This window comes from Budorcas taxicolor, chromosome 20 (assembly GCF_023091745.1).
Source record: "Budorcas taxicolor isolate Tak-1 chromosome 20, Takin1.1, whole genome shotgun sequence".
Lineage (NCBI taxonomy): Eukaryota > Metazoa > Chordata > Mammalia > Artiodactyla > Bovidae > Budorcas > Budorcas taxicolor.
Genome location: NC_068929.1, coordinates 28,139,178 through 28,152,540, shown reverse-complemented (window position 1 = coordinate 28,152,540; position 13,363 = coordinate 28,139,178).

The following is a 13,363-nucleotide window of genomic DNA, read 5'->3' as shown; positions in this document are numbered from 1 at the left end:
TGACCAACCTAGATAGCATATTCAAAAGCAGAGACATTACTTTGCTGACTAAGGTCCGTCTAGTCAAGGCTATGGTTTTTCCAGTAGTCATGTATGGATGTGAGAGTTGGACTGTGAAGAAAGCTGAGGGCTGAAGAATTGATGCTTTTGAACTGCGGTGTTGGAGAAGAGTCTTGAGAGTCCCTTGGACTGCAAGGAGATCCAACCAGCCCATTCTGAAGGAGATCAACCCTGGGATTTCTTTGGAAGAAATGATCCTGAAGCTGAAACTCCAGTACTTTGGCCACCTCATGCAAAGAGTTGACTCATTGGAAAAGACTCTGATGCTGGGAGGGATTAGGGGCAGGAGGAGAAGGGGACAACAGAGGATGAGATGGCTGGATGGCATCACTGGCTTGATGGACGTGAGTGTGAGTGAACTCCGGGAGTTGGTGATGGACAGGGAGGCCTGGCGTGCTGCGATTCATGGGGTCACCAAGAGTCAGACACGACTGAGCAACTGAACTGAACTGAGCTGAACTGAGTGCAGCACTTTCACAGCATCATCTTTCAGGATTTGAAACAGCTCAACTGGAATTCCATCACCTCCACTAGCTTTGTTCATAGTGATGCTTCCTAAGGCCCACTTGACTTCACATTCCAGGATGTCTGGCTCTAGGTGAGTGATCATATCATCGTGATTATCTGGGTTGTGAAGATCTTTTTTGTATAGTTCTTCTGTGTATTCTTGCCACCTCTTCTTAATATCTTCTGCTTCTGTTAGGTCCATACCATTTCTCTCCTTTATTGAGCCCATCTTTGCATGAAATATTCCCTTGGTATCTCTAATTTTTCTTGAAGAGATCTCTAGTCTTTCCCATTCTATCATTTCCCTCTATTTCTTTGCAGTGATCATTGAGGCAGGCTTTCTTATCTCTGCTTGCTATTCTTTGGAACACTGCATTCAAAGGGGTATATCTTTCCTTTTCTCCTTTGTTTTTTGCTTTCCTATAGCTACTACATGTTTGTTGACTTCCAACATGAAATATTTCAGTGTCTCCTGCCATTAGGATAGCTACAGAGAATATAGGTGTGAACCAAGAATAACCTAGTCTGTAAGAACCATCACCTCAAACTCCTGGAATTTTCACTCTGAAATCCATGTAAGGGGACAGCCTGGTGATGAATCTGTAACACTGGAGTGGGTTGCCATTTCCTTCTCCAACACAATGGGATAGAGGCCATAAAACAGGTATAAACAGAATGCTGTGAGAACATGAGGGAAGGAGTAAATTATCTGCCAGGGTTGCCAAGAGATGGTTCTTGGGAGAAAGTTAACAGGATTTCAAAGTATGACCAACAGTTGTGCTAAGCAGATTACTACTCCAGGTAGAGGAAAGAGCCTGGGTAAAAGTCCCAAGTCTAGATAGGCACAGAGCCTATTGAGGAAACAATGGGAGAGCTAGTATGGCTGAAGTGGAAAGCAAATAATACCAGCACATTTACAGTCCATTATAGTGAGAAATGAGCCTAAACTCAATAATGGTAGACTGGATGCAGGAGAAGGGTTAACCTCGGGACATAGGTGAGGGAGGGAGGGAGGAGCAGCAGGAATTAAGCGTAAGTGAAGTTTGCACTTCGGGAGCACTTCTGTACTCTGACACTATCACTAGAGGAGGAAAACCCAGGGTGGGCAGGTCTGGGGTCAGCCGGCAGGTTTGGACACTTTGATCCCATTGAATGACTCCTCTGGCTAAATGTTAAGGGATGTTCTTCATTTTCATTTTCTGATGTGAATTTTTCTTCTGTGAATTTTTTTCTTTCATTTTCGAAGACATCACTCTCTTGCATTTCTTCTTACCTATCCAAACCCTCTTTCTCAAGCGTGCAGGCAAAAAGATGCATCTGAAGGAGGCTATCTGGAATAGGCTATGGTTGCTATCTCTTGTCTATGCTCTCTTACTATGGTAATTTCCCATTTTACAGCTTCTCAATTACCACCTAAACTGGTGACTTCCAATTCCATGTCTGCATCCTTCATCTCTCTCTGGATTCCAGACCTTTTTGTGCAACTGCCTACTGAACATTTCCACCTGGGTGTCCTACAGGCACCTCAAACTCAATGTCCAAAACTGCATTCTCATCTTCCCAAGCCAAACCTGCTCCCACGTATGTCTCATCTCAGCAGATGACTCCTCCATCTACTTGGCTGCCCAGGCTCCTCACAATTCTAAGTTTCATAGGACCATGTCAGTCTTGGTCACCGCTAGCACAGTGAGTGGCCCACACATAGCAGATGTGTGTAGGTACAACAAATGAAGGAGGCGGATCAGGTCCTTAGGTTTCTGACTTCTGTCAATCTTCTTGGAATAAAAGCCATTCTCTGCCCTCCTCCTATCCCATTTTGGTCTGAATTGATCAAACCGAGCACTATTTGCTTTAGAAAGACGTCCCTAAGTATCATCCCACCTCCGTCCATGATCTGCTAAATGCTGTAATTTCCTGAATATGCCCCAGTCATAGTTCATAGCAAATGACTTCCATGACAAGTGCATCCACCAACTCCCTAAAGGAAGAAGCAGGTATCTTCTTTATATCCTACTCCCTACTTGCTTGATGGAAGGAAGCAAAGAAGGAAGGACAAACTGACAGGAATTCTGCAGTTAAAAATGAGTATGGGGCTCGGAAGAAGTCTATGGCAGAGACAGATGTGAATTATCCATGGTGATGCCACTGGGGTGATTGCTTCTGCCCTGAAGGATGTGTGAGGGACACACGCTTCCATGTCTGTAGGAGCTGAGATGGAAGGTGGTCTCCAGTAATGAGTAACAAGGACTGGCAAGAATGTTCCTATCTAAAAAACAATTACTTTGAAGAAGTGCTAGTCCAGGGTAGCCAGATCTTCTGATCTCTCTCTTTTTTTTTTGTTTTTTCAAAAGAAATCAGAAATAAATATATTTCTGAACGAGAAATCTCCTACATTTTAAATGCTGGTCAAACTAAAAATAGGGAAGGCAATGGAAACCCACTCTAGTACTCTTGCCTGGAAAATCCCATGGACGGAGAAGCCTGGTAGGCTGCAGTCCATGGGGTCACTAAGAGTCGGACATGACTGAGCGACTTCACTTTCACTTTTCACTTTCATGAATTGGAGAAGGAACTGGCAACCCACTCCAGTGTTCTTGCCTGGAGAATCCCAGGGATGGGGGAGCCTGGTGGGCTGCCGTCTATGGGGTCGCACAGAGTCGGACACGACTGAAGTGACTTAGCAGTAGCAGCAAACTAAAGAATGTAAAAGTCGCTCAGTCCTGTCTGACTCTTTGCGACCCCACAGACTATACAGTCCATGGAATTCTCCAGGCCAGAATTCTGGAGTAGGTAGCCAATCCCTTCTTCAGGGGATCTTCCCAACCCAGGAATTGAACCCAGGTCTCTTGCATTGCAGGCAGATTCTTTACCAGCTGAGCCACCAAGGAAGCCCAAGAATACTGGAGTGGGATTGAACCAGGGTCTCCTGCATTGCAGGTGGTTTCTTTACCAGCTGAGCTACCAGGAAAGCTGGTCAAACTAAACATTAGGCCAGATTCAGGCTTTAGCTTGACAAATTGTAATCTCTAGTACAAAACATTGAAGAATGTTGACTTTTAAATCATCAGATTGTGGAGAATTCCCTGGTGGTCCAGTGGTTAGGATGCTGTTCTTCCACTGCAGAAGGCATGGGTTTGATCCCTGGTCAGGGAATTAAGATTCTGCATGCCACATGGCCAAAACCAAAATGAAACACTATCAATTTTTGTATATATTGAAAATGAGACAGAGGCCACATTCAAAAGGGAAAAGTAAAAAAGCAAATGGGGAAATCTATCTATAAGAACACCCTCATCAGTCGATAGCTGAGTTAACTTAGGAAACACATGTTTGAAGAAAATGGAAAATTTATAAAAGGTGTTGTTGAATTGAATATTGAATCAGGTTCTTGATTTGATTTTGGAGTAGGAATGAGCCATATATGAAAGAAGTCCAGTACTGAAAAATGAGGGATTTGTTCAATAGTATTTTAGGTCCTTGTGTTATATTCAATAACACTGCAGAAAAAGCAAATCTCATAGAATCCAAATACGAAAGTGTATCTAAGTCACTGAGCTCTCTGCTCACCTCAGGAATGAATTGTGCAATTTGGGAAACTGATTTTAATAAAGAATTGGACTATGTTTTAAATTATATTAAAATTACTTTTATGCTTTGAACATTATTAAAAAAACCATATGAACTAAGTACTTCATTAAATCCTATTGCAAACCTATGAATTATTTTTATTCTCATTTTTTCACACTAAGAAACAATTGATCGGAAAGATTTGTTCATTCATTCATTCATGTGACAAATATTTATTTGATTTAATATTCTGGGCATACAACAGTGAACAAAGCAGACAAAAAATCCCTGCCTTCATGGAACTTATTCTCCTGGTAAAATCAAGTAGTCACAGAGACATAATAATTAGCCTTCCTTTCAGACACAGAGCTGTCCTTGAATCCAGGCCTCCTGTTAAATCATTTACAAAACATCCAGCAAGTGGTCAGTACTCTTTAGCAGTAGCAGTTTTGAGGAGCCAGCAGGGGGCAGACCTACGACAATGGAAGTTCTCACCGCAGCTAACCCAGCTTCATGACCTCAGCAGAGAGCCCTCCATGCAGTCTGTGACAGTGGAGATTACATCTGCTCTGTCATGGAAGAGCTTCTGTGAAAATACATCAGCAAATAAGATTTTAAAGGATGTGAGCGCTTGTAAAATCCTATGTATGTATTTGTGTAATGCTTGATACAGTAAATGAAAAGCTTCTAAGTAAATTGTAAATGCAGTGTTTTATATAATATTATACAAATAACTGAATACAAACATAGATTAGCCAGCTGTGAAATTTTCAGCAGTCTCAGAAAACGTGGAGTGGTGTTTTAGGTGGTTGAGTTACCTTTAATGATGTTGCTTTAAAGAAGTGTCATTTGGGACTTCCCTCAGGGTTCAGTAGTTAAAACTCCACACTCCCACCTCAGGGGGCTTGGATTTGATCCCTGGTTAGGGAACCAGATCCCACATGCTGCAACTAAGGGTTTGCATGCCGCAGCTAAAGATCCCACATGCTGCAAGGAAGGGATGATCCCCTGTGCCACAACCAAGTCCTGCAGCCAAATAAATAAAAATTAGATATATATATATCTATATATCATATCACATGATCTAGTTGCTCAGTAGTGTCTGACTCTTTGCGACCCCATCGTCTGCCAGGCTCTCTGTCCATGGGATTCTCCAGGCAAGAATACTGTAGTGGGTTGCCAGTTCCTTCTCCAGGGAATCTTCCTGACCCAGGAATCAAACCTGGGTCTCCCACATTGCAAGCAGATTTTCTTTTACCATCTGAGCCACCATAAACATATACATATATGGGTTCCCCAGGTGGTGTTAGTGGTAAAGAACCTGCCTGCCAATGCAGGAGAACTAAGAGGCGCTGGTTCCATCCCTGGGTTGGGAAGAATTCCTGGAAGAGGTCAAGCAACCCACTCCAGTATTCTTGCCTGAAAAATTCCATGGACAAAGGAGCCTGGTGAGCTACAGTCCATAGGGTTGCAAAGAGTCGGACACGACTGAAGCAACTTAGCACATGCACATGTATATGTGTGTGAGTGTGTGTGTTCAGTTGCTTCAGCTGTGCTTGAATCTTTGTGATCCTGTGGATCGTAGCCCACCAGACTCCTTTGTCCATGGGATTTTCCCAGCAAGAACACTGGAGTGCATTCCATGCCCACCTCCAGGGGATCTTCCTAACCCAGGGATCAAACGTGTATCTTCTGCATTGCAGGCAGATTCTTTACCACTGAGCCACTGAGGAAGCCCATAAATATATTTAGCTGTCCTTAGAAACATTTAATTTCTGCCGGCAGTTGAGAGGCACAGGCAAATAGAGCCAGACACAGGAAGAGCTACTGAGAAGAGCTGACCTCCAGGGAGATAAGAAGTGGACGTCCCCTCATTTGTACACTGAACAAACATTTGTGGGTTTCCTACCATGTCTGTTTTGTTCATTGCTGTATTCTTAGTACCTCCAAACAAACTCGCTGCCATGACTATATTAATGGGTTTATAGTGGGTAGTAAGTGCTATGATGAAAAGTAGCACAGGATGAAAGAAGGAGATGGGGAAAGGGGAGGTGGTATTTGTCAGAGTAACTGAAGACAGCTGCCTCAATAAACAAACCCATGCAATCTCACTAGCTTACCCAACAAAGGTTTTTTTCTCTCCCAAAATCCAATTGCAGTTGGTGACTCAGGGGCCCGAGCTCCCTCCATCTTATTTCCAGGTTCTCCAAGGCAGGAGAAGAAAGGAGAGAAGGAAAATCCATGTTGATTTGGAATGAAATGAAAGTGCAGTATGGTGGACCTCTGGGGGAAGAGGAATCCAGACAGAGAAAACAGCAGAGAGTAAAGCTGAGCAAACTGGGAAATCAAGCACCCTTCTTAGACCTGTAAGAAAAGTGGGGTCACAGGCAAACTCCCCAAATTGGAGAGACCCACGGGAGGATATAGAGAATCACATCTTCCTAGAGTAGAAACCTCTGCAGGAACCAAGGCTGGATAGGAAAACCTGAACTGTAATTCAGGAATTGCTGGAGGCTTAGTGTGGACAACTCTGAGAGTCACAAACTCCAGGGAGACCCAGTTGTCAGGGGGTCCCACACATCTGTGAGTTTCACCTCTTGGATCTCTACCACATGCTCACAGTGAATATCAGAAATATTCTGGCAGGGAAAAAGGAACCATTTTGAAATATTCCAGAGCATTCTATTCTTCTTAACAAGAACTTCTCTCAGGAGAAACTTTCACCAGAGCCTAAGTTGTTTGGGCTTTAATGGAGCCCAGCTGATCTGGGGGCAGGGACATGCCCAACTCCAGCATCCTCTAGCCATCTAGCCTTACTTAAGAGAACCACATGTGAAGTTCAAAATCCAGAGACACAACCTCGCCAAAAGCTTGAGACCTAATGATAGACTAAAATGTTTCCTAGCCCCCTACATCTTACCATATAGCACTAAAGGCCAATACCTCATGCCTGGCTAGCAAGAAAATTTTACAAGGCATATTAAAAGGCAAAAATATAGTTGGAATAGAGAAAGATCAAGCATTAGAACCAGATTCATATATGGCCAGGATGCTGGAATGATCAGATTGGGAAATTAAAACAACTATGATTAAAAAGCTAAGGGCTCTGATGAATAAAGGAGACAGTATACAAGTACTGATGGGCAGTGCAAGCAGAGAAATGGAAATTCGAGGAACTAAAAGAAATGCTAGAGCTCAAAAACACTGTAAAGAAATGAAGAACGCCTCTGATGAACTTACAGTAGATTGCACATGACAGAAGAAAGGGTGTATGGGTACCCTTGTAGGAGATGCAGCTCTTCATGCCCTTGAACTTGGTCTGCTAGGTGGGGCTGTTGATGATACCCTGGAAGGGGTAGGGGTTCTTCCTGCCACTTGGGGCCACAGGGGCCCAGCACCATACATGACTTGTCCCCATCCTTCCTCTTCTCATGACTGCTTTTCAACATCATACTGGAAGTCCTAGCTAAGGCAGTGAAGAGTAGGAAAAGTTATACAGTTTGGGAAGGAGGAAATAAAACTGTTTGCAGAGGATATGATTATTTATGCAGAAAAATCCAGTAGAATCAACAACAAATTTCACCTCCCCCCATAAAATCCATTATACATTATAGCAAGGTTGCAGGATGCAAGGATAATAGACAAAAGCCAACTGTTTTCCTATACACACCAGCAATGAACAAGTGGAGCTAAAATTAAAAGCACAATACCACTTATACTAGTACCCCCTCAAAATGAACTACTTAGGCATACATCTAACAAAACACACACAAGATGTACATGAAGAAACTACAAAAACTGGGGAAAGAAATGGAAGAACAGTTATACAAATGGAGCGATAAGAACAATTACACAAATGGAGAGAGAGATGGTCCATGTTCCTGAATAGGAATACTGCATATTGCCAAGATGTCAGTTCTTCCCAACTTGACCTATAGATCCAACGCAATTCCAATCAAAATCCCAGCAAGTTATTTTGTAGATATCCACTAACTGATTCTCAAGTTCATACAGAGAGGTAAAAAACCAAGTATAGCCGACACAAAGTTGAAGGAGAAGAACAAAAGTTAAGACTGCTGAAACTACTCAACTTCAAACCTTCCTCTAAAGCTGCAGTAATCAGTACAGTGTAGTACTGGTGAAAGAACAGACAAATCAGTGAAACAGAGAGCCCAGTAACAGACTCATAAATAGAGTCAACTGACCTTTGACAAAAGAGCAAAGATAGGTTTTTCAATAAATAGTGCTGGAACAACTGGACAGCCATATGCAAAAAAAACCAAATCTAGACACAAATCCTATACCCTTCACAAAAATTAACTCAAATGGATCAGAGACCTAAATGTACAAAATGCAAAATGATAAAAATCCTAGAAAATAACATAGGAGAAAACCTAGGTGACCTTGGGTATGACAATGACTTTTCAGATATAACTTCAAAGGTGCTATCCATGAAAAAAAATAATCGATAAGTTGGACTTCATTAACATTAAAAACTTCTGCTCTGTGAAAGATTACATCAAGAAAATGAGAAGACAGGCCATAGATTGGGAGAAATATTTGCAAAAGACACAGTTGATAAAGGACTGTTCTCTCAAATATTCAAAAGATTCTTCAAAATAAAAAATAAGAAAGTAACCCAATTTAAAAATGGGCCGAAGACCTTAATAGACACCTCACTGAAGAAGATATACAGATGGCAAATAAGCACATGCAAAGATGCTCCACTTCATATGTTATCAGGGAAATGCAAATTAAGACAACAATGGCATACCACTACAAGCTTCTTCAGTTCAGTTCAGTTCAGTTCAGTTGCTCAGTCGTGTCTGACTCTTTGCCCACACTGGAGTAATGGAGTACTGGAGTTTCAGTTTCAGCATCAGTCCTTCCAAAGAACACCCAGGACTGATCTTTAGAATGGACTGGTTGGATCTCCTTGCAGTCCAAGGGACTCTCAAGAGTCTTCTTCAACACCACAGTTCAAAAGCATCAATTCTTCGGCCCTCAGCTTTCTTCACAGTCCAACTCTCACATCCATACATGACTACTGGAAAAACCATAGCCTTGACTAGACGGACCTTAGTCGGCAAAGTAATGTCTCTGCTTTTGAATATGCTATCTAGGTTGGTCATAACTTTCCTTCCAAGGAGTAAGCGTCTTTTAATTTCATGGCTGCAATCACCATCTGCAGTGATTTTGGAGCTTAAAAAAATAAAGTCTGACACTGTTTCCACTGTCCCTCCCTACTAATCCTTGGTAAACACTGATACCTTTTCTACTCCAAAGTTTTGCCTGTTTCAGTGTGTCATATAGTGGGAAACATACTATGCAGCCTTTTCAGATTGGCTTCTTTCATTCAGTAATGTGCATTTAAGATTCCTCCGTGTCTTTTCATAGCTTGGTAGCTCATTTCTTTTTAGAACTGAATAGTATTTCATTGCCTGGGTATGCCACGGTTTATCCATTTACCTACTGAAGGACATCTTGGTTGCTTCCAAGTTTTGCCAATTATGAATAAAGCTGCTGTAAATATCTCTGTGCAGGTTTCTGTGTGGCTGTAAGTTAGCAATTCCTTTGGGTGAATATCAAGTAATGCGATTACTGAAGTATGTTTAATTTTGTAAGAAAATGCCAATGGTCTTCTGCAATGACTGTACCAGTTTGCATTCCCACCAGCAAAGAATGAGAGTCCCTGTTTACTGCAAATCCTCACTATCATTTGGTGTTATCAGTGTTCTGGATTTTGGCCCTTCTAATAACCTCATGCTGGAGAAGGAAATGGCAACCCACTCCAGTACTCTTGCCTGGAAAATTCCATGGGTGGAGGAGCCTGGTAGGCTATAGTCCATGGGATTGCAAAGAGTCGGACACGACTGAGCAATTTCACTGACTTCAATAACCTCATGTGAAGAGTTGACTCATTGGAAAAGACTCTGATGCTGGGAGGGATTAAGGGCAGGAGGAGAAGGGGACGACCGAAGATGAGATGGCTGAATGGCATCACCGACTCGATGGACGTGAGTTTGAGTGAACTCCGGGAGTTGGTGATGGACAGGGAGGCCTGGCGTGCTGCGATTCATGGGGTCGCAAAGAGTCGGACACGACTGAGCCTGAGCGACTGAACTGAACTGAACTGAGGAGGGAGGGAGGAGGGAAGGGATTAGCAGGCAGAACACAGAGGAGTCTGGGGGCAGTGAAAGTATTCTATATGATAATGTAATGGTGAATACATGTCATTATACATTTGTCCAAACCCACAGAATGTACAACACTGAGTGAATCCTAACAGAAGCTCTGGACTTTGGGTGATGGATGTGTCCATGGGGAGGCTGTGTGTGGGGGTGGTAGTAGAGTGGCAGGCTGTATACGGAAATATCTCTTTACTTTCTGCTCAGTTTTGCTATGAACCTACTACTGCTCTAAAAAACCAAAGTCTACTGGAAAAAAAAAAAAAAGCAAGGCATGCTTGTCTTGTTCCAGAAATAGCAGAGAAACCACTGCGGTTTCTCTCCAGTGGAAGAGAGGGATAGAAAGAGGGGCAGGAGCCCAGCCACCTAAGGCCTCTGAGGCCAAGGAAAGAAGTGTGAAAATGTTGTTTGGAGCCATTTAGTATTCCCTAGCGACTTGTTTTTAGAAAAGCATAATGAGATGGAAATAGTTGATGGCTATAATGATGATTCTGTAAATTGAGTTAATTGAAGTTCTGTAAATTGAAGTAATATGCTTCATTTTCCAGAGAAATCTCTTTACAATGTACTACTATATCTACTTCCTTGAGTGAACATTTATAAGATTTAATACTTGAGTATATTTTCTAGCTATCCACGGCCTTTAAGGGGTGGGGTCTTTCCTGCTATTAGGGTGCCATGGGGCTAGGAACCACGTCCCTGTCGTTCATGACCGCTAAACATTTGCTCCTGCACTGGTTCTGCAAACAACCTCTGGAATCCAGCAGTTCCCCAGCCATGACTCTACAGAGAAGTCCAACCTATCTATAAATCCCCTCAAATTTCAGCAACATTCACACCTGAAACAGATTTTCAGTCTCCCTCCCTATTTGAAATCCCAAAGCATCACAAGTTTCATGCTACTTAAATAACTCTTTAAGGTTAACTACCAGATGAATAGTAAAGGTGAAACAGAATAGATTTATGTTAAATATTTCTGATTAGCTTCTCAGGAGCTAATAAGTAAAATAAATTGTAATCTTGATGTTTCATAGATGTTGATGTCATGATTCTGACCACATCGATTGCTGACATCAAAATTCAGTGACCTCTGTTACTTGCTGTGAGAACTGTCCTAACCCAGAATTTTCAGCTACAAGTGGTGTAATTCAGAAGTTGCTTACTGAACTGAATTAAGGGTTTGTATTAGGGATAAATACTGTGGGAGTAACTCTGGTATACTGGGTTGGTGGTTTTGTGCAGGAAGCTTAGAATTCCACAGCTCTTATAATGATTGTATACTCTTCTGGCTTGTTTCCCAGATTTGCTTGAAAAGGGTCAGAAGACAGGATGAAATTAATGACATATGAATGCTAACACCCAATTAGAGGTGTCTTCAAAGGAATAATTAGGCTAGACTTAATAAGAGGAGATTCTGAGAAGAAAAAGCTTTAGGCAAATTATACTCTGAAAGAAAAGAAGATGTGAAATAAGGCAACTCTAGGAGACTGGCGTTGATTTAAACTTCAGGAAGTGATTTTATCTACTTATCTCAAAAATAATATAAACATAGTGAGACAAATGAATGGAGAGGGGTGGTCACTGAGTCCAGACTAGGAGCAGGGGTCTGAACACTGGTACCCTTCCTCCAGCACATATCCGGAGACTGTAATTTTAGGACCCCTATTCTCTTTATAATGGAGAAGGAAATGGCAACCCACTCCAGTATTCTTGCCTGGAGAATCCCATGGACAGAGGAGGCTGGTGGGCTACAGTCCATGGGGTCGCTAAGAGTCGGACACGACTGAAGCGGTTTAGCATCCTGGTGGCTCAGGTGCTAAAGTGTCTGCCTGCAATGAGGGAGACCTGAGTTCAACCCCTGGGTCAGGAAGAGCCTCTGGAGAAGGAAATGGCCACCCACTCCAGTATTCTTGCCTAGAAAATTCCATGGATGGAGGAGCCTGGTGGGCTACAGTCCATGGGGTCACAAAGAGTCGGACAGAACTGAGTGACTTCACTTTCTTCTTTCTTATGAAGGAGGACAAGGTTTTTGCTTTTCAAAATAACAACGGCAGCAGCAACAGCGGCAGCAAACACTTAAACTGTGCTTCCCACCTATAATGCTAGCTCTCTGTTTCATTTTCCTCCTCTGTAAATAGGGATTCCACGATTATCAAATCCCCACAGATCCCGGAGTGCAAAAAGTGACTTGCTCAAGGTCATACAGGCAGGGATTATCGGAAGACAGATCGACCCCAGTAGCCTGGGGCGGAAGCGTAAACTCTCATTCAAGCGTTTTAGGGAAGGGACACAGGCAAAATGCGAGCTTTCTCAGCACATTTATTTTAGTGTAAACTCCAATGCCTCCCTCCGCCACACCACCCTTAGCCTCTTAATTGGTGAAACGCAGCGCCTTCCTTACTTTGCTCTTGTCACGCTCCTCTCTTTTTTGACCAAAAACCTACCGTGGGTAGATGTTAGGGCGCTTCTCCGTCAGTTTACAGCGCCCCTCCCGGCATTCCGTCTTTCTTAGCGCAATAGCTAACCTTCACTGAAAACCCGTCAACAGACGCGTGGGTTTATGTCACTGTACGAGTATTCACTGAGCACTCAGAGTGGGAACGTTAATCAGCAATGAAAATATTAACTTACTTTCTAGGATACTTTTTTTTTTCAACTTAAAAGCCTAAAAAAGAAAAATCTCAGTTCACTTCTGAATCGAAACCTTCACCCTCAAGCTCTCACCCCTGCGCCTCACTGAACGGCACTGGCCACAAGGGGGCAGTGGCGGCCACGGAGTCGAACCTGGGGTCGTGCGCGGCGGCTCGGCCATCGCTTGCTCTCGCCTGGAGCGCGGCTCTCGGCCGTGGATTAGCGCAGCTGGGGACGTGGGAGGCCCCGGGCCCCGCCCCCGACCGGCGGCGGCGGCCCAGCGCGGCAGTCTGCGCTGCTAGCGGAGCGGCGCGGAGGGCGCGACCAGCGGGTGGGGGCTCAGGAGCGTGTACTGCCTTCGGGGCTCCTTTCCGCGCGCCAGGGCGCGGGCACCACCGCGGGCCCCTCGG